This window comes from Ahaetulla prasina, chromosome 2, assembly GCF_028640845.1.
Source record: "Ahaetulla prasina isolate Xishuangbanna chromosome 2, ASM2864084v1, whole genome shotgun sequence".
Lineage (NCBI taxonomy): Eukaryota > Metazoa > Chordata > Lepidosauria > Squamata > Colubridae > Ahaetulla > Ahaetulla prasina.
The window spans coordinates 248,425,355-248,448,998 of NC_080540.1; the positions used below are offsets into that span (position 1 = coordinate 248,425,355).

At 36.0% G+C, this 23,644-nt stretch overlaps 1 protein-coding gene across 5 annotated transcripts in view; it reads right to left on the bottom strand.

Annotated features, from left to right (window-relative positions):
* Window positions 1-23,644, bottom strand: part of PRR16 (proline rich 16) — a 146,906-nt gene that overhangs the window by 114,753 nt on the left and 8,509 nt on the right. The window contains exon 1 of one of the 5 annotated variants that reach the window (XM_058168478.1): window positions 19,162-19,180. The exons of the other annotated variants lie outside the window; for them this stretch is intronic. The gene's annotated coding sequence lies outside the window, so the exon portion shown is untranslated. Of the gene's footprint in view, window positions 1-19,161; window positions 19,181-23,644 lie in introns of those variants that run through there. 5 annotated transcript variants of the gene reach the window in all.

Here is a 23,644-nt window from a genome sequence, read left to right on the forward strand (position 1 = left end):
GAGATTTCTAGAAAATATTGACATTTTCTGAGTTATTGGACGACATAGTACAGCACTGCCATCTGACAAACTACAGTAAAGGAGATTAAGATATTAGCCAGAAAGGAAAGATCCAACCTTGCTTGTCACCTGGGTACATTCCTCAAGAGACAATGTTAGTATTTCTTAAAAATGTCTTTTCTAAGTTGTTGCTTACTACAAGTCAAATGCATTATTGAATGTTTAGATAATAACTACATATTTATTGAATATATTCATATTTACTTATTAAATTTATTTGCTGCCCATCTTGTTTTTTGTTTTACTCTGAGCAGATATTTAAATGCCCTAAAAACTTCCAAAAATGTCATATACATTTGGGATCCCAGACCCCACTGTTAAATTTCACATTTATTCCATTAAATAAGATTTGCTTATTCTGCAAAACAAGCTTGAGGTACCAAATTTTGTGCAAAGGGTTTTTTTTTTCTCCTTACCAGGTTGCAGTTTGCCAGGAAGAGATTGCTTTATTCTTTTCACTTATCTTGAATTAAAAACATCTAATGTTCATTCAGAGATACTAACTGCAGATCAATCTCTGAAGGCAATTAAGGCGGAAGCATTGGGAATAATGATAGATACTGTAACTCCAAATTCACAAACTCATGGGACATTTAATCACCTGGGGGAAAGAAAAGAAGGTATAATAACCTGCTATCTGGGAAAATACAAGACTGATGACCAAAAGAGCTGGAATAGACACGTAGGATAGATTTTTGGCTTTAGGCTGTCACATTTTACAATGCAAATCTCTTAAATTTACAAGGCAACTCTAATGGCAAACAAGTTGAAGGTTTGGAATGAATCTTTACTACATAGGGCAGAGAAAACTTTAAAATTTAAACTTTAAAAAATTTAAAAATACAACCCATTTCCTTAATTAAATGCATTCGTTTAATAAAACTCTATTTGAGTTTTACTATTATGGTGGTATAGAAAGCACCATAAAAATACAGAAGCTATAGAAGTTCATATCTCGGTGACCCAATTCATTTAACAAACTGCTTTTAAGCCCGCAAGGATTAAAAAATAACAACGGGGGGGAGGCTCATCTCAGACAGAGCAAGAATTGGATTTCAGTTTTTATGATACTGGCCTTTTTCATCCAAGCTGCTCAAAGCACATCATTCGGCCTTGTGCATGAATAAAACAGAACCTACTGGGTCCAGTTCATAGCCTGAGATTGTAGTCTGAAGGGAGGAGGAGAAAGTATTACTTCCATAACCTTTAACACTGGAGAAAAAAAACCATCATTTTTGTCTGTTCCTTAAATTTAGGTATTTTGCACGTATCATTCTCAAACAAACATTATAATTCTTTTAACAAGAAAACAAAGCTAATGAACAGCTAGAAAACATATACAGCACACAAAAAAGAAATCATATAATGATATGATATTTTACATATCTTTTTATGATTAGGAGATTGAGCTTCAGCTGTAAGTTTTGTTTTGTTTTTTTCCCTTCCATATATTTCTCAGACTTCAGTTCCTAATATTTTAGAATATTTGCAACCACAATTACAAAAAAAACCTAACAATAAAACTCCACCATGCTCAGAATTTAAATAATCCAAGGGAGAAGGAAAGATATTAATTTCTTAATTCTTCCCTTACTTTTTGAGGTTTTTATTTACTACTTTCAGCAGACTATTTAACAGGCATATTTAAACAAGCTCTTGAGAGAAATGTGCAAAAGGTATTCATAAATGCTAAAAGGAAGTCCTTTTCTCCAAGTTCAATTAAAAGCAATTAGCACCAGAGCAATTGCCAAAAATTGGCAATTACCATACTCTCCATCATGAAGTCACATTGACATTTTATCTTATTAAGAGACCCAAAGTATGCTGCTAAATATTGAAACCTTACAGCATAGATTAAAAGATCATGGCTGTGGCAGGCAGCATTTACTGCATGTAAAGTCATATGAAATTTTGAAGTCATGCCACGATAATCAAAGATACTAATTTTTTTTAAAGCAGCTGTGTAAAGATCCAAACACTTTTAAGTAATATATAATAATGACAGAGTTGGAAGGGACCTTGGAGGTCTTCTAGTCCAACCCCCTGCCCAGGCAGGAAACCCTACACCATTTCAGACAAATGGTTATCCAGCATTTTTTTAAAAATTTCCAGTGTTGGAGCATTCACAACTTCTGCAGGCAAGTTGTTCCACTTATTAATTGTTCTAACTGTCAGGAAATTTCTCCTTAGTTCTAAGTTGCTTCTCTCCTTGATTAGTTTCCACCCATTGCTTCTTGTTCTACCCTCAGGTGCTTTGGAGAATAGTTTGACTCGCTCTTTGTGGCAACTCCTGAGATATTGGAACACTGCTATCATGTCTCCCCTAGTCCTTCTTTTCATTAAACTAGACATACTGAGTTCCTGCAACCGTTCTTCATATGTTTTAGCCTCCAGTCCCCTAATCATCTTTGTTGCTCTTCTCTGCACTCTTTCTAGAGTCTCAACATCTTTTTTACATCGTAGCAACCAAAACTGAATGCAATATTCCAAGTGTGGCCTTACCAAGGCATTATAAAGTGGTGCATTATAAAGTATGCATCTGCCTAATTACTAACCTTTAGTGTATATATATATATCCGCAACAAACCTCTTCTGCTGGACCTGATGGGGAGAAGCAGTCACTCAAATACTCCAGTCACATGCCATACAGGGCTTTTACCATTAGCACCTTGAATTAGATCCAGAAGTAAATTGGTAACAAATGAGCTGACAGATCAGAGCAGTAACATGCACATCTAGGCCCAGATATAACTGTCCATACTGCTGCATTTTGTACCAACTGAAGCTTCTAAATACTTTCGAAGGTAACTCTATATAGAATGCATTACATTAATCCATACAGGGAATGAGTGACTTAGCACAGAACCCATGATTCAGGAATTGGAACAATTGATGCACAACTGGAAGCTGTACCCTCCTTGTCATGACTGTCCCCTACTCTTTGAGCAGGAGTTGTAAGTCCAGTTCTCTCTCGGCAAGTGCAATCCCATCTAGAGACAAAGATAGTAAATTTACAGATCCAGGTGGCCCTAAAATCCAAAGTCATTCAGTCTTGCTAGGGTTCAGATGACTCCTGTATTTCCCCATTCATATCCCTACATTTTCCAAACACCGAGACAGGACATTGGCAGTAGTACTTCCCAAGGGGAGAAGATATAAAGGTGGGTATCAGTGATACCTCACTCCATGATCAAGGATGACCTCGCGCAACAGATTCATATAGATGTTAAATAAAGCAGGGGACCCCTATAGCACCCACAATATAGAGGCCAAAGGGGGGGGGGAAACCTCTTGCCCCAGTCAACACCAAAGCAGGCCTTGGAGGAAAGAAGAGAACCAGCTTAGTGCCCACTCCCAACCTATAAAGCCAGACCAGAAGGATGTTAGGATTAATGGTATCAAAGGTTGCTGAAGGTCAAGAAGGGTAGGGATAGATGCCCTAATCCCATTCTGCTCTTACCAGAAGACTTTGTCAAATTTGTCAAGAAGCACACATCTTTGTTAGTTATTTTTCATTTGTTAAGCCTAAAGTTTAAAGTTAATGGTAATGCTTACCCTTCAAATGAAAATGTATATTTATGCTAATTTTTTCTAATATGACTCAATAGAGCTATAAAGAAGAAAAATCAGTAAAGAAAAATAGGGATATAGGGAATATATAAAAACAAAATATTATTATTCACTAGATTTACATTCCAATTTCAAAAGCGCAGGATAGTAGAAATAGCACTTCCTCCTCCAGATTACTTCAAAACAACCTATGAAGTTGGCAAGCCTACAGAGAAAGTCACCCGTTCAAAGTCATCCAATCAGCATCCATAATTGAGGGTGACTTCAGCCTCATTCATTTTATACCAGACTAGGTTTCATCATAGAAATGGCTGAAAATGGTTTCTCTTGGTAAGGTCTGTAAGAAAAAACAGAAGAACCCAATTTATGAGATGATGAATCTGAAAAAGCAGATGCTGATATAGTAGAGATGCAATAATTACTAGAAAATTTGCAGAAGTCTATACAGGTAATCCTCAACTTACGACCACAACTGAGCCCAAAATTTATTTCGCTAAGTGAAACATTTGTTAAATGAGTTTTGCCCTATTTTACGATGTTTCTTGCCACTTTTGTTGAATGAATCATTGCAGTTGTTAAGTTAGTAGTATAGTTATTAAATGAATCTGGCTTCCCCATTGACTTTGCTTATCAGAAAATCACAAAAGGTGATCGTGTGACCCTGGGACACTGCAACTACCATAAATGTGAACCAGTTGCCAAGCATCTGAATTTCCATCATGTGGCCATGGAGAGGCTGTAACGGTTGTAAGTATGAAAAACAGTCATAAGTCATTTTTTTAAGTGTCGTTGTAACTTTGAACAGTAACTAAATGAACTGTTGTAAGTCAAGGACTATCTGTATTGTTGTTAGTGTATTAACAAATGGGGGAAAAGTATGCTATTTTTACACTAAATGATGAACGTCTTCCTAAAACTACAAGTTAACTTAGAAAAACATATTTATATTATGTATCCTCCTGTTTCCTGTCTACCTTTGGCTACACACATTAGAATATATGCAGTTCAAAGGTACTAATATTATTTATTCTAAGAGAATAACTTTTCAATTTCTTTCCACTAGAAACAGCACAGAAACATATCTAAGCGGGAGTTACCTACTACAAACCATAATGAGCTGGATCCAAACCAACATTGCAATAAAATTAATGGAAGAAATTAGTTATTGCTTGTCCATTTATCTTAACATAAACTAAATGAAACTAACATGGTCTTTTTCCTATGAAAAGTTTGTAATGAAGCTTAACAAAAACTGTCATCACACTACTGCATTATGAAACTCTTAGCTATAGTTTTAGCAAAATAAAAAATGATATCACATTGCTGAATTACACCACTGGATACTAATGTTGCCTGCAAACCATTCATAGTGGTTGTACTGAATCACAGTCTTCAGGCAGCGCTCACTATTTTGCGACACAATCAATAGGTCATTCCAGCAGCTTCATGACAAAACTCCGTGGAGTGGACAAATGATGTGAACCATATGAAGCAGATAAGAAAGGCTTTATTTATTTATTTTATTTATTTATTTTTGTCGCACAGTATATATAAGCATAAGCATGAAATAATTATACAATATATAAGCATATATATGAGTATGAGTATGTAATAACTATATTAATTGGATATAACGAAGGAAAACAATAGGACAGGAACGGTAGGCACATTTGTGCTCTTATGAACGCCCCTTACAGACCTCTTAGGAATGGGGTGAGGTCAATAGTAGATAGTCTTTGGTTAAAGCTTTGGGGATTTTTGGAAGAGACCACAGAGTCAGGTAGTGTGTTCCAAGTATTAATAACTCTGTTACAGAAGTCATATTTTCTGCAATCAAGATTGAAGAGGTTAACATTAAGTTTAAATCTATTGTTTGCTCTTTTATTGTTTTGATTGAAGCTGAAGTAGTCTTCAACAGGAAGGACATTGCAATAGAGGATTCTATGAGTTAAACACAGGTCTTGTTGAAGGCGGTGTAGTTCTAAATTTTCTAAACCCAGGATTTCAAGTCTGTTGGCATAAGGTATTTTGTTGTATTAGGAGGAGTGGAGTACTCTTCTTGTAAAATATTTCTGGACACGTTCAATTGTATTGATGTCAGAAATGTGGTTTGGGTTCCAAACACTTGAGCTATATTCAATAATTGGTCTAGCAAATGTTTTATATGCTCTGGTTAGTAGTGTAGTGTTTTTGGAGAAGAAGCTATGCAAGATTAGGTTTACAACTTTTAAAGCCTTTTTTGCAATGTAGTTACAGTGGGCTTTGGCACTTAGATCATTTGATATGAAAACTCCAAGATCTTTAACAGGGTGGAGGTCATCAGTAAGGTAATGTCCATCAAGCTTGTACTTAGTGTTTAGGTTCTTTTTTCCAATATGTAAGACTGAGCATTTGATGGTTGAGATTTGGAGTTGCTTGAAAAAGGCAGCTGCCATGAGGAGGCCACATGAAACTACCAAGAGCCGTTGCAATCAAGCAGCAAAAGATGAGAAAATGTAGGTACATAGCTAATAGGAGGAAGAGGGAAGTGGGTTTATAAATTTAAATAAATAAATTCCCATAGACAAAGCATTGTTATTTTCAATTAAGTTATTGAAGTTTAACCCTGGAAAAGACCCCCTGCACATAATGATTACCTGTATGCATTTTTGTTCACATATATAATCTCTTTCAATAAAGAATTCTACAGATAGTCCTTGCTTAACTATAGTAATTGGAGGTGGCAATGCCGTCACTAAGTGAAGCAGTCATGACCACACCAATTTATGATGGAAGTTGTAACAGGTTTATTTGCCATTGTTAGGCAGATCCTGCATGGTAGCAATATCATGTGATCACCATTTGCAATAACCTGCCAGATTCCCATTGATTTTCCTTGTTGGGAGCCAGCAGTGAATGTTATAAAGGGAACATGATCGTAGATATTGCAGCCATTGTAGTTGCAAACCACTTGCCAAGTGCCTGAATCCTGAGTATGTCTGGGGTAACACTGTGACAGCCAGTGATAGCCATACACTATGAGAAATGGTGTATGTCCCCTTATTCCGTTCCTTTGTAACAGTCCCTTAATGAGTAATTGAGGGTTACCTGAGCCAAGGATATTTTTTCATTCTTTACCATAGCATAACTCCACACATTTCTCCAAAATTTCTTTGCACCGCATTAAAAGTAGCTGCTTCTTATTTCCTTTTGTCTACTTTCAATTTTGGTTGGTTGAGAGATAATTTATCTTACATTTCTTCATTCAGGACTCATATTTTATCTTCCTGCAAAGGTTCTATTTTAACTCTCACTTTTTTTCCTTTTCTTCATTTTATCCCAATTTTGCCCTTCAGAACTTCTATTCCCCATGAATTCTACACATTTTTTCAACTGTTCATTTTAAACAGTCAAATGAATCACACTTTTAGTTTTAAATCCAGTCACTTATCATGCATATATACGACTAGACATTTGCTTGAATTGTGTATTCAAAACAAACAGATCTATTTCGAAACAATATTCAAGAAGCAGTCACAGTTCTCATTCGTTCTTAGATCTCTTAATAATCCAATCACTTTTTCAATACTTTCCTGTCTTATTCCAACATAAGTATTGTGTCTTAGGAAAATAGCTTTTCATCCTAGATAGCATTCATTTAGGAAGTTGAACGATTTTTCCAAAATTCCTCTGTGTTTCGTTATCATCATTCAATAGAATATGCAGCTATCACCAACTTGAAGATTTCTACTTGTATATGCATCTATATGAATTGTGTGTGTGTATAATGTATAATGTACTACTCTTTTATGGGCTTTGGAGATGCGCAGGTAGATTGACTGCAGCTGACCCAAATATTTCAAAAACTGACAAAAATACAATAAATGAATTATTATTTCATGAGACATGATGATTGTGCAGCAAGCAAAACATACTACAGCAAACTAATTTTGCCACTCAGTATTATGTCAGGATTAAATGCTTTTGCAGGCTAATGCACATCGGACAAAAATGGATTGAGTAAAATTCTCTTTCTCAATAAATATGTATGAATATCATAAACTATGCATAAAAGGACTCCTTATGATTTTTATGCATTCATATTGCTGCATCTCTAAAATGTTTATAAAACTGCAGTTTTTATATGTAATGTCATATAAATCTAGCTAGCCATAGAAATCCAAAAAGTTTTCATAAATTGCATTTCACATAAATACAGGGAATATTTGCTTTTCAACTGTTAAAAGATATGCTATCTATCTAGCAAATATATGTAAGCAGAGACAACAACATAATATATCAAAAGCTTATTAAACAGTAGCCACATTTAGCTACAACAATATTGGTAAGACAAGTTTTAGGGATCATACAGATCAGACTAGAACCACGAAGATCAGAGCCTAACATGCATACTATATACAACTAGTGAAATTACAATTTATATACTTGCCTGAAGGATATATAAAACTACTAAAACATACAGAATTCACACAAACCCAAGTACACTTGTCATGAAAGCTCCCCTTCAAAATATTTTTGGAACCACTTGAAAAACATGATATGGCAAAGCCACGTCCAATATACTTTGAATTTGTTCATTTCACCTTTTTCATTTCAACTGGAACTAAAATTACACACCAAATAATTAGAAAGATAAATGAATACTAACAACAGTGTTCCAGTATTCTACTTAAAATATCTATGTAAATCATGCAAGCATACATAACAAGAACTTCAGAATTACATATTCTGCTTATATTATTTATTAATAATACAAAATATATAATGCGCAACATTATACAATTTATGATAAATGGCTTGAAATTAAAGCCAGCACTGGTATGTTGCCAGAATTCCTTAAGCATTCTGATTCCAGGCCATTTAGAGCTTTTAAATTCATTTTTAGGTTTATGAGCAAATTAGTAGCCCATGAAACTAAAGGAAAACCCATTTTGCATAATCTAGGAATAATGTACATGGTTATCATCACAGTTACAGTACATTTTAAACCAAGTAAATACTGTGTTTCTCCAAAAATATGACCCACCTTGAAAAGAAGCCCTATCACGTTTTTGAGTGCATGCGATCAAATTAACCCACAAAATTAGCCCTAATTAAGACCCGCCCATCCCAGGTGGAGGAGGTGGGGTGAGGCAGACAGGTAAAAAATAAGCTGGGATGGAGATGGAGGGATGGAGCTGCCCTACTTACCAAGCCTCGTACACCCCGACACCTGCCTTGCCTTCTTCTGCAGTCGCTTCTTCGGCGGCCACTTGCCACCAGTTGCACACATCATCCTGTCCTCCATTTTGCCTTCATATGCCTGCCAGAAGGCATCTGCAGCCAGTAAGAGAGCTCTGAATCTGGAGCTCTGTTATTGGCTGCAGATGCTTTCCAGCAGGCATCTGGATGCAAAACATAAGCTAGGGTGATACATGCGAGTGGCAGCAAGTGGCCGCAGAAGAAGTGGATCAGCAGCAGGCTCCTGCTGGGTGAGGCTGTCGGTGCCACCACTGTGAGATGAGTCAATAATTAGAACCCTCAAAAAAGAAGGCCTAGCCATTTTTGGGGGGTTCAAAAGAAAATAAGACCCAGCCTTCTTTTTGTAGAAACACAGTAATAATGTGTTCAAGTCCTGTATAAATCATATGATGTAACTTGGAAATTTTAAAAAATTGAATTACCAAATGCAAGTTTACTTCCTCCAGAAAAGTGACAATGAAGTAAGTTTAGGCTGCAATTAGGACTCCTGTCTCAATTGGAAATTTCAATATATGTACACTCAATCAGAAATGTGAAGAGCAGAAGCATCAACAGTCTAAAGATGGGGGGAAATTGAAGCTATCAAAATGAAAAAAAAATTAAAACAACTAGTGGATTTAGACAATGTTACACACAAATCAAAAATACTATGGATATGAAGATAAATGTTCAGATTAGGTTCAGCACATTCAGCACATTAGTGCTGAAAAGAAACTATGAAGAAGTAAAAATGTGTTCTATTATTAAATAACAGCAAATCATTTACAACATTAAAGAAATAAATACATTATGAGTTCCTATTAATCAGGCACTGACTAGATCATATAACTCAGAATCAAAAGAAATAGATGAACATTTTATTTATGTTTTATTATTCCACATAAATAATTCATAATAGCCCTTCCTCTTCCTATTTTCCTCACAACAACAAACCTGAGAGTTGGGCTATGTTGAGAAAAAGTGACTGGCCCAAAATCACCCAGCTTTCTTTCATGTTTAAATTCTAAGGATTCAAAATCTCCAGATTTCTTGTCTGGTGCCTTAACTGTCTAGACCAGGGCTAGTCAACCTTTTTATACCTACCGCCTACTTTTGTATCTCTGTTAGTAGTAAAATTTTCTAACCGTCCACCGGTTCCACAGTAATGTGCCATGTATCGTTGTCTGCGCATGCCTCTGGCACATTGTGGATTGGGTTTGGCAGGGGCGGGGTGCTGGCTACCAGCTCTGCTTGTCTGTTACAGCTGGGTGGTGTGGGGGGAGATGCGTGAGCTGTTCTGGGACGAAAGTCTTTTGTTTGCGGTCGTACTATAGCGCCATTTAGTTTCACTTACGTAACGTGAACTAAACTTATGCATGGGCGATACAAATAGTATATTTTCAGAAATTTAAATTGTCAGGGGAATTTTATGAAAATGTTTTTAAATAATGCTATGAAAATTTTTTTAAAAGTCAATTAAATTAAAAAAAAGGAAAGTGCTTCAGTATCAGAAAAAAACCCTACCACCCACCATGAAAGCTGGAACACCCACTAGTGGGCAGTAGGGACCTGATTGACTACCACTGATCTACACCAAACTGGCTCTGTTAAGAATATATCTTAAGGATCTTAAGGATACTATCTTAAGAATATAACACTAAATCCTATTTCTTTAGATCAGAGGAGGTCACTGAATAGAGACAACTACCCATCAGAAATATTCAGTGTCATAAACAACTTGAAGGTTAATAAAATCACTAGGACCTGATTCTCTGATTCTTTGTATATAATATTTAAAGACAAACATAAACTCTTTGTTTATGTAAATTATATATTGCTAATCTTAAAGAATCAGCTTCTCAGATGGACAGCCAACAGCCTGGATTTGAGACCCGAGCTCCATGCAATAGAGTATGGTTTCATTCCTTGCCCTAGCTCCTGCCCATTTAGCAGTTTGAAAGCATGTAAATGTGAATAGATTAATAGGTACCACTACCTTGGGAAAATAACAGCATTCCACATGTGTTTGGTGTATAGCCATGCAGGCCACATGATTACGGAAATTGTCTTTGGGCAACACTGGTTCCCTTGGCCAAGAAATGGAGTTGAGCAGCCTGTCCTAGACTCGTATATGTCTGACAGGGAAACCAATATCTTTTTTTAATCTTAAAGGTGTCAAAGAGTTGATATATGGCAGAATTAAAAAATTATGACCATACTAAAACCAAACAGATATCCAACAGAGGCACCTAATTACAGAACAATCTCACTGCTAAATTAAGATTTAAATTAATCATTGAGACCCAATGATTAATAAAAGAATGCATTAACTTAGACTGGATAAGACTAATCAGATATTTTAGAAAAGTGTTACATTTTATTAAATACAACCAAAAAATACAAGTCAGTTTTTACTCCCAATGCATAATACAAACCCTTTATATTCATTTAGAATAGTCTTTCCTAGGGGAAAAAAAGTTAAATAAATATAATTTGGGTTATAAATTTTTCATTTCTTTTTAAACTATAATAGTGTAAATGCTACAGTAAGGATTAAAAATTTTGAGTCAGAAACATTCCACATCAATATAAGGACAAGACAGAGCTACCCTTTATAACTTTGTCACCTGTACATATTATCTACAGAGCAGGGGGACACATTAACAGGGGTGGGCCACCACTGGCCATGGGGGAAATGGCAGAGGCAGGGAATAGGGTAGTGGTGGCAGGGGGTGGGGAGGCAGCAGCAGGGAATGGAGAGGCAGTGGTAGGGTGGGGCATTGTCAGAAAGTGGGGCAGTGGTAGCAGAGAAAAAGCGGGTGAGAAGGGGTGGTGGTGGGCAGGGCAGTGGTGGCAGCCTTCCATGACAATCCCAGATTCTCATGTGGCCCCTTGGGGAAATTAATTGCCACCCCTGCTATAGAGCAGGGGTGGCCAAGACGTATCTAAAATAATGAACAATTGCAAAATAGTACTATATGTATGCTGCACTCCTTTTATTTTACCCAACAAGAATTGTTAATTATTTATTCAAGAAATTAAAAACTATTAAAAACTAGCAAGTTTTTAACCAGTTATAGGTTCTAAGATTCATAAAGAAATTAAGAAGCAATGCAACATGAAAATCTATGTAAAGTCAGTAAGATATCTAGGAATTAGTATTCCAACGTTTTAATTTGGTAATGTTAAATTAGCTCCAGAGTTGCTTGGCAGAGAGATGGGCAGCATATAAATTTCATAAAATAAATAAATAAATTATAATCTCTTATTGAAAACAATTTTTAAAAATCTAGCAAATGATCTTTTTGTGGAAATAAACTGCCCAAAAATTATCAGTATTTCCAAAGTTGTCACGTTAGTTCCAAAATATCTGAGAATATCTTTGAATTCTAAGACCTTGAATGCTCGTCAGCAAATGCTTATAAAAAAATTTATTCCACAAAAATAGATTGAAAATAATAAAAAACCTATTATCTTTGAAACCACCCAAATGAGGATAGGACTTTCTAAATAAATATTCACATTTTATATCATTTCAACTTTCACTACATACACACGGAGGAATTGAGCAGAAATGGAGACAGAGAAATCAAAGAACAGAATTGATTCTTTTTGAAAGTGACAGATATTAAAATCTTAAGTGTTCTCTGAAGATTTGAAAATACTGGGGAAAAATTAGTCCTATCTTCTTGCCTATTAATGTTAATTATGGGTTGTGAATCTTTCCTAAGCAGTTTAGCAGAGCTACCTATTAGTAGACAAACAGGTCAAAATCTATGTAGGTTAAAGGACTACTTTATAAATGATAAAATAATTTCAGACTATATTTTAAAGCAGAAACTTGTATGTATCAATCTTAATTGATTTCAACTTATCAATATGAGACTTTTGGCTACAAAAATAGTGTAAGGTAGCAGTACTGTGACCATTAGCAATCTTTGAAAATCTTATGGTACTTCAATTCCTCTAAACCTCTAAAAGCCAAAATATATTTTGTTAAAACTTGTTGAAGTTTAACTAATATCTCTCAAAGTAGTATAGGATTCAGACACAAGTCATATTATTTCTGACAAGATGTTAGAAATGGGCTACACTTTGGAAGAACCCTATGTTATGATCACTATCAGCAAAAATCAGGGGAAATTCCTTAAAAGCCTATGAAACCTATTCATAGGCAGTATTCTGCTCTATATAAATAAGTAGAAATACTAGAAATGATTCATATAAATGCTGAAAGAGTTGCAAAGTAAAGGGTACCTACATGCATGTATATATGGTGGTTCTATAAAGTTCTACAAAGATTATGTCGTAAGTAGTTAGAAAGAACAATAGAATTAGTAAAGAAAATCACAGTTAGTCCTTAAATATGTTTACTGTCATTATTTAGGGGCCAAACTCAAAGTACTAAAAATAAGATAATTAATCAGTTGATGATAGTTCTGGCAAATCTATCTTTAAGGTAATAGTGCAACAATCCATAGGTTTCATCATTAAATTTCTGGTAGGAAAAGCTATGGAAAATTGTTGTAATATTTGTGAATCCCACTCCAGCACATCCAGTCGATTCATGCAAATATTATTATTAATAAATTTATTTACACTAAATCAATCTTTGTAGTTAAATGGTTGGTAAAGTTTGGCTGCTTTGAGGGCTTTGAAGTGACAGTTGTTCTGGAGTTCATTCTATGTCACTTCTTTATTTTCTCCACTGTTTTGCTTATTCCACAAAGTGTTTAAAAATTAAAAATCATCAGTGTTAAGATGAATTGGTGCAACATGTCCTACTGCATATAACCTTGATGGCGAACCTATGGCATGCGTGCCACAGGTGGAACGTGGAGCCATATCTGTGGGCACGCGAGCGTTGCCCAGCTCAGCTCCAGCATGCATACGCATGCCAGCCAGATGATTTTTGGGCCTTATGAGCCCACTGGAAGTTGGGAAATGAGCTGCTACTAGCCTCCAGAGGGCCTCCGAGGAAGGGAAGGCCGTCTTTGCCCTCCCCAGGCTCCTAGAAAGGCTCTGGAGCCTGGTGAGGGTGAAAAACAGGCCCACCATGCCATCACATGGCAAAAGCGGGGGGGAGTGCAGGGATACAACCATGCACGGGGGGCAGGGCAGATTAAATTATGGGTGTGGCCACACACGCACACAGCTCCCCCACAATCCCCACGCTTTTGGCACACAATGGCAAAAAGGTTAGCCATCACTGGTATATAATATCTAGGCATTATGCAGATTGACAAGATCTATTTAAGCAAGTATTAAAAGACAGTTATGAAAAGGCTTAAAATTGGGGTTGGGGTTAGGGTTAGGTTTATGTTAGGTCTAACCCTAACCTTAAGTCCAAACCTAAACCTAAACCTTTATTGAAAAAAACATATACGAAAATGAAAGAAATGCAAAATAAAGTTCAGGACTTTCTTACTGAAAAACAAAAACCAAGACAAAAAGACCAGTATATACTTGTTGCACAAGGAAAGCTAGAATGCCATTTTAGAAGGAATATTTTATATTTTGCCAGAATATTTTATATTTTGTATAGAATGCCTAGGAAATGTATGAAATATTAAGTGTTTCATACTTTGACATCTCATTTTCAGCATTCTACAGATTTTCTAGGCACTCTATAAAACGCCTAATTTCACATGCTGACAGTAACATATACATTATGTAAAAGGTAAAATATGAGTAAAATAAGATAAAAAAGAATTTTAGGAACACACAGAAAACGGGTGTCATCCTTGCCATCTTGGATCCTCCTCTCAGAAAACTGTGGCAATGAAAAACTGACATATAACAGATGAGAGGGATAGAGCAGAAAAACTACGTTTGATTCAGTTTGGAAAAAAGCAATCCTTTCTGCAAAGTTTAATAGGCCAAACTTCATTTTGTATATCCAATTTTTTTTCTATATGCAACATTTTTTTGTATATACAAAAATTGCTATTGGCATCTTGACTTGTTTTTAAATTGTTTTAACATCTCTGCTGGCTTCTAAATTGGTTAGGTTAAAAAAAAGGTGTAGATTTAGGGATTTGCTCTGTCACCTTTATTTGCTAATTTAAGGCCACTTCCTACTATTTCTCTTAGCTAGATGTGAATCTTTGCCTGAATCTATTGTACAATGTACTTTTTAATATTATTTCTTTTGTACTTATAAATTCTAATTCACTATTATTGTTCAGGGCACCCTAAGTCAGTGGTCCCTAACCGTTCAGGCTTTGTGGACCGGCGGGGGGGGGGGGAGAGAATGGTTCTGTTTGAGTGGCAGGTGCATGCGCAGTTCAATTTGTGCGAGTGGTGGGTATTTGCTGCGCATGAGAGTGCCTGCCTGTTGCACAAATCACCTGCTGCTTGCATGGCCCAGTTCTGAATGGGCTGCAACCCAGTATTGGGCCACAGCACAGGGTTTGGAGACCTCTGTCCTACTAACACATGTATAAACAGAATGCCACTTCTACTTTGACCAATTGCTATAGACTCTGATTAGGCCCTCTGCATGTGAAGACTGTACATTAAATGAAACAAACAAAATGTTAAAATGTTATATTTATGTTGTTACATACTAAGCACATCAAAATTATATGAAAGTAATCAAAATATCTTTACAATCCCTAAGGCATGTCAAAACTTTTGAGCACCCCTAATGTTTGGAACGCAGTGGCTTAGTGGCTAAGACGCTGAGCTTGTTGATCGAATAGTTGACAGTTCAGCGGTTCAAATCCCTAGTGCCGTGTAATGGGGTGAGCTCCTGTTACTTGTCCCAGCTTCTGCCAACCTAGCAGTTTGAAAGCAAGTAAAAAATGCAAGTAGAAAAATAGGGACCACCTTTGGTGGGAAGGTAACAGCGTTCTGTGCGCCTTTGCGGTTGAGTCATGCCGGCCACATGACCATGGAGATGTCTTTGGACAGCACTGGTTCTTTGGCTTTGAAATGGAGATGAGCACCACCTCCTAGAGTTAGGAATGACTAGCACATATGTGAGAGAGGAACCTTTACCTTTACCTAACGTTTGGAAATTGAAAGTTGAAAAATTTGTCATGCCCTAGACCAGGGCTGTCAAACTCCCAGCCCACTGGCAGGATACATCACGTGCTGACCATGCCCATGCCCATGCCCAGTTTAGCGAAGGGGAAAAAAGGTCCCGATACATTACTTGACGCCACCGTGACGACATGAGTTTGACACCCCTGTCCTAGACAGTATAATTAAGCTAACAATGTTCATGTTTACTGCTCCTTGAAAACATCAATGTTGTAATAGGGATTAAACCTGCTAAGAAGGAGAATAAGCTCCACATCCTCTAATTGGTTATGCACCGAGAATCCATTTTTACTATTTTCCACAATGTTAAAAAATATTTTGCATGTTCATTAAATAAGAATTGTCAATAGTTTTAAGATATGCAAAAATAATTCGGTAAGTCAATCAAAAGGTGGCAGGTTTGAAGCATAAATGGATTCAGTGGTGCACAAAACCTACACGCTTAATGGCAGGCAATCAACTAAATAAATTGTTGGTATAGACAAATCTGAATGAAGCCAAAACAATTATGCACACTAACCACTATTTTTTCTTGCATATCATACAATATAGATAATCTCTATTTGGAGAGTTTTCTGTGATTTCTGGCAACACCTATCAGGTCTGTTTCTCTTTGATAAAACACTAACGCTCAGTTATTTTTTTAATTAAAAGTTATGCAAATAAATTGCAAAAATATGTTCTACCAGATACTTTATATCCACAATAACATTGCTATGTTATATACAATGCAAGAAAATTGTCTGGAATTACCAAATGAAAATGCATGCTAGCCATGACCTAATCAGAAAATTCAGATGGAAAACATGTTGAAAAAATTGCAATATGTCTGAATTATGATATGACTTGTCTCTTTCTTTCTCTTCCCAAAGCTGTCTACAATAAAATAAAAAAATATTTCAACAGCAAACATATTGATTTATTCATTTTCTCCTAAATACAGATTTCTATTCTGAAATATTTGAAACAGTTTAACAAAGTCCGTTGTAAGAAGACAATGCTAAATTACCACCCTATGCTTTCCTGATATACGTGAGACTCGTTTCCATTTTTTCCTCTTTTCCATACTTAATTGTGCATGCTCTCTCTTTCTCTCGCGTGTGTGTGTGTGTGTGTGAGAGAGAGAGAGAGAGAGAGACAGACAGACAGACAGACAGACAGACAGACAGACAGAGAAAATGTGTGTGTAGTTATCAGTGTATGGACATGGTGAAAGTAAGAAAAGTTTTCCAAGACAGAAAGCGATGGAGAAGTAAATCATTTTAATACAAAGCAGCTAAATTTTCTTTTCTTTCTCCTATCTCCTATCTTTGATTTTTTTTTTTTGCTCAAAAGTTACTATTTTTTTCTGTTTTATATAATATTATTTATCCTCAAAAAGAATATTGTGATGGGTAAGTATGGCTTTTTCTGGTGGCACAGAAGACAAACAAAAGCAAATCAATGTTCTCTGCTTGACGAAACTCTGTAAAACAACATAATTTTCTTTGTATGTAATTCAGGTCTGCCAACAACTTATGAGAAACAGATGTGCAGAGAACCCTGAAATGCTGTATATTCACATAAGCAGATTCTGTTGCATGAATTCTGTGGATGCTGTTTTTCATAATGGGGAACCAGCAAGTGGAGCTGCTGTATATTATTAATAAATATCCTAAGAAGCATGTTGTTGCAAAATTTGGTATTTCTCATCAATAATGGATAGATGAATTATTACTATTATTATTATTACTGTAAATATGGTCTAGTGAACAGAATACTAATTTGAATATTTGTTCAACTGTTAGGTTCCCTAAGTGACCTACAGCAAATGATTTCAACAGAACTGTTGCAAGCATGAAAAGAGGGGAAAAACATCTATACTGCCTTAATTTCTCTGCGAAACTCAGCATGGAATTTTAAAAAGTAAGTATACTCACAGCTTTTCAATTACAATGCAGGCTTTCTTGCACCTATGTATTTTTGTGTGCTGCTATATGTAGTATCAATAAAATCTTTGCTATAAATAGAACTGTTGTGAATTGGAACAAATGTTTTTATTTTAATGTTCCATGTACTTAGCTGTTAGAATGACATTTATAAAAAGGCATGTACTGAACATGAGTTCAGTAGTAACCTCTAGGAATTGTTGTAGACAATCATATAATCCCTAGTATAGTAGATTGCATTCAGTTAAATTCAATATAAATCCAGCAGGTATTAATTATAATTTAAATATATAAAATATTAGTAATTATGTAGAACTAGACATTAATACTTCTATTTTCCTCTAACATCATTCAAGCTGGTGCTGCTACTCTTATATTAAATTTCTTTTACTGTTCTCATATAATACTAGAACCCAGACTTAGCTATTCAGCCTCACTGAACAATAGCTCATATAAACACAGCAGCTCCTATAGAACCATTCTCTGAGATACAATTCATGGATTTGAGATGTAATATCATTAAGAAAATCCACCTCAATTCATAACTGGGATCATTCAAAAATTTGCTGTGGTCAGTAACATTTACATGTATTAGATATTAGTAATATCCAGATGGATAATATCCATCTGGATATTACTATGGTACATAGGATTGTTACACTGTCACAAAAGTTTGAAGAACTCTCTTAAATCTATTTAATTCTAAATATTGACTTAGGCAGTTGGCCAAGTTCCTTGACAATTCAAATAGCATATTACAAAATTTGAGTTAACAAAGCCAAACCCTGATGCTGCAAAAGGCTGAGCCAGCAAAATATTTCACTGAACATTTCAGTTCAGAGTTAGCAGTCCTTTGAACCTAAATTTACACGGCTTCTCATATCTAATTCCTCTAACAGAAAAGATCTAAATCTCTTACAGATTACACACGGATAAACCCTAGGTGACACTATAAATTATACAGCTGATAGAAGAGGATATATGAGGTCGCAGATTATTCAACATGATGCCTTGAATAGGATAAGCTCTCTTCAGTCTTTCACAAATTTTAACATAACATCAGAGTTGGAAGGGACCTTGGAGGCCTTCTAGTCCAACCCCCTGCCCAGGCAGGAAACCCTACACCATCTCAGTCAGATGGTTATCCAACATTTTCATTTTCATTTGATCTTTGTTTAGTAATAAATATATCTATACATGTCTACACACACACATACATATATACATACACATACATATGTACGTACATACATACATACAGTTTCTATATACCTAACAATGTAGAAAGGTATTTTCTAAAAGAGACTGGAATTTGAAAATATGCAGGCTGAATTACTTTTCCAAGCCAGTCATCCCAACAGGAAACAGCTTCAGCAATATTTGTTACCTTCCCAGTAACAATCAGAATTCACTGTTGAAGGATTTTTCTCTTGTATTTTCTTTTTGTGTCTCTGTGTATGTCTTTTGTTGGTCCTATTTTAAAATTAAAGATATTTACAATAAATATTTAAGAATATTTAAAATAACAAAGATGATGCTTATGAACTGACCATCATCAGTCAATGTACCATTTATGATGGAGCAGGTCAGAAAAAGATTGCCCAGGTATTAATTACAAGTGCTGAACTTTGCAAAGCAGCTATTCTTGAAGTATTGAACCAGTCTCACCCTATGGAAGATCAATTATGGCTTTTCCAGGTGGCCTGCTTACCAATCAATGCAAGATACAGACTACGCATGAATACACAAACATCCACAGAGGAACAACCTGTGAAAGCCCTCAAGGCAGCCATGCCAATATTTCTAGAAGATGAATCCGACTAAAAGCTTTGAGAAGTGCTTTGCTGACCCAAAAGCTTTCTGTCCCCTGAGTAGCAAGAACATCTCCCAATTTCTATGGAAATATTTGTTCAGTGATAAAAATCCACCCCTGTCATTTAAGGTTTTAACATAGTACTTGATGGCCATAAAAATAAGAGAGTATTTTTTCAATGAAGGATATGTCAGCCCACTTCCACTTGTATTGTACAATATAACATAGTGCAACATATTTCATTTTTACTGTACTGGTCATAATACACAGTTCCCAACCATCTACACCAGGTGTGTCAAACATCGTCATGTGACGTATCACAACTTTTTTCCCATTCGCTAAACTGGGCATGGGCGTGGCCAAAACATGACACATCCAACCTGTGGGCCGCAAGTTTGACACCCTTGATCTACAACAAAGGTTGGTGTAGTTTCAATAGCTAATGAGGTTGAGGTAATAAGATTCCACATTCTTGAGTCTCACAATTATTTTTTCCAATATATGTTTAACAGCCATTTTCTGATAGCACAAATAAAATGAGACAAGCCGTCTAAAACAAAGTGACAAAGTTGTTAACTAAACGTGCAGGTAATGAGTTCAAGATTATATTGTCCCACATAGGTAATGGTAATTTTTTTATAAACCATTTCCTCTCCAAAATTCTTTGCAAAAATTTTACTAAAGATTTATCAGGAATAGCATCAATTTATTTCATCCAGAATTATTTATTAGGCATATTGTTATGTTTCCAGTTTATACGAATACTTAAAATACCTAAAATTAATGAACTTATGTTAATATATATATAGTGTTTTTCTATCGAAGCACCTGGTCTGCCCAATGTGGGAGGGAGCATACTGCTTCCCTCTAGTCTCCTTTTATTTCTTTATCACATATAGATAGATGGATGGATGGATGGATGGATGGATGGATGGATGGATGGATGGATAGATAGATAGATAGATAGATAGATAGATAGATAGATAGATAGATAGATAGATAGATAGAAATATTTCCTTGAGTTCTAATGGAGGCTTAATTTTAATAAAAGGAATGTCTTGTAAGGATTTACATTTTGATTTTTTTAGCTGGCATTCTCCATGAAGCTAATTATTGTAATAGCCAGAAGACTCAGAATTGCCTATAATCAAATATAAGCAATATTTTTCTGGTATTACTGATATTTAATATTTGAAAGTGGAACAAAGACTGCAAACGAAAGGTGATAATATAAGTCAGGCCATACTATTGCCCTGTTTTTGTAAATTATGTATTTAATTGTTTATATATTTACAATATATATATGCCATTGATTCCCAAAGGCTCCAAGCAGCTTAAAATCATGTCTCAGGGGGGAAATAATTAAGAACAATAAAGATACTGAAAATAATAACAACAATAAAAATAGTGTCATAAAAAAAGCCAGTCAATGCATCCCCATGTTGAAAGCATGTTTTTCTCCTGACATGATTAAAATGTCATATCAACTTCTATACTGATATTCAGAGTGGAAGACATAGACTATCTAGCCATCTAAAGGTAATTCCAAAGTATGGTGCAGTGATTAAAAAATCCTATTTCTTGGTCCTTTGAGAGGGCATTCTTAGAGAGTCAAACTCTAAGAGGGAGTTTGATCTGATTGGATGGACAAAACCAATCAGAAGACAGTCCCTCAGATAACCAGTTACAGAAACAGATAGGGCTTAAAGCTAACAGTCAGCACCTTGAATTGAACTCAGAAGACAACTGACAGCCAATGCAGCTCTTGAAGCAGTGAGGTCACCTAGGCATAACAAGGAAAATCTGTTATTGTTCAACCAACTATGTTTTCTACCAGCTGTAGTTTCCCAATATTTCCAAAGACAGAACCATGTGCAGACTGTGAACATTTTTTTCTGATGCATGAATGGCTACAAATGATGCACAAAATGTAATTGTGCAAAAGCTTTCATGGTTACAACTATCACTTGTTCCTTCAGTAGAATCTGTGAATCCAGGAGTCTCCTCCAGGTTATACATTACCTTTGACTAGGAGAGCACATTTTCAGATCCAAAAATGGTGCTGCCCCAGAATGATATGATCCACAATACTTATCTTGGACAATCTGAGCCTCCCCTCCAGAATAGGGTCAGCACATCTAGTGCATCATCTCTTTGGTACAGTGGTCAAGATATATAATCTGTCACTTGAGCCCATGCTGATGGATGACATTTTCCTGTCATTTTATGCTGATGTTAAAGAGAAGTGGGAATAGATAGCTCTGGAATTCAAATAGAGTAGGTATCTCTGGAAGATACCACATCCCCAACCACTACCAATTGGAATCAACCACCATGAAAGAGAAAAAACACCACAGAATTGGGCTGCTAAGTCCAGCTTCTCAGAACTGTTCCATAAATGATGGTAGTGAAAACCACTGAGGTGAAGAGAGGGTCCTATGGGTTGGACTTTCGCCCAGTTCAGGTGACTCCAAACATTATCCATAATATAATGAATTCAGACTGCTGCATCACACATCGTCTTAAGGTTCTATGATGTTGCAATGCCATCACTTTCTCTACGATGTTCTCACAAAAGAGATGGTTAGAAATTGTTTTGGTTGTCCCAATACAATTAGATCAAGTGATGACTTCTTGAACAGAAGAAATACCAGAGCTTCTTCCAGAGAAGATGGAAACACTTCCTTGCTAAAATAATGGGAAGATTTCCTATTTTAAATCTTTTTTAAAAAAATCTATTTTATATTCTATTTTACATCAACGTTTTTTTTAATTTCCAAGTTTTAAATGGTAAGCGATGTGACTGCTAATTTTAGGCTTCAAAAAGTGGATTTAAATCTACATGAAGCCCCACTGCTTCAGGATTTATTTATTTTATTTAACGTATGGCAAATACATAGACTTATAGTGGTTCAAATGTTAATGTCCAGTCCACCCAGGCATTCAAGGACAGGGTGGTCTATGTTGAAAAAAAAATCAGACTTTGGGCCAGTGTAAGGTCTTGATGGACATTCAGACACAATGTGATGGGTATTTTGTCGAGGAGCGCCACAGTCACACTGAGGGGTAGAGACAAGACCCCACTTAAAGAATGAGTCCTGGCAGACACCCTGTTGGGTATGGATCCTGTTCAGTTGACCTGTTCAGAGCTCGCGAGGAAGATCAAAACCTGGCACCTTTTGTGTAGGGTCATTTTTGTTACTGCCTGTATTTGGACATTCAGCAGCCCATCTGGGTTTCCACTGTGTGTTGATGTCAAAATTATTAGACAGCTGTTGAGCGAGTGCCAGAGAGGGCTTCCTAGATTTAAGCCTGCCAATTGATAGATGAGGAAGATCAGTGTGCACAGGAAGAAGTGGGTTTCTCATAATTTTGTTGTACTTCACTAAGGCTTCCTGCCTTCGTAGAGCTGGTGGTGCAATGCGATTCAAGACAGGGAGCCAGCAAGTAGGAATAGGAACTTCATGATATTAGTCTCAGATTTAAATCAGTGAATATATTTCTTAAAAAGACATTTAGGTTTTAATTTTTGGTAACATTCATATATCTATAATGTTGTGAATCTGTAGTCTAAAGATGTCTCAGTTCTTACTATATGAGAATCCCAAAGTTCTCACTGTGGCCCACATGAGACATCCATCTTAGATAAAAGAAAGAAGCACAATGAAGGCCTGTACGGTTTTTCAATTGTGCCCCATGACAACTTGACTTTCACAGGAAAAAGACTAAGCAGCTGTCGAACCTCTAGACACAGATTCGAACCTCTAGACACAGATTCAAGAGCCTGAAAAGATAATCCCAAATGCTGTCACTGCATCCATTAAAAAAGCCTGTTTTAGAAGAACATTTTTGGGACTGCTATCTACATTTATCCTGAGGACCTTCCAGCTGGAGTTATCATTTCTTTGATACAAGTGGTTATTAAGAGCTTTGTCCTACTGAAGCTGCTCCTCATGGGTCCAAAGGTAAAACAGAAGAGAAATTAATGGTATGAAGAGGGGAAAAG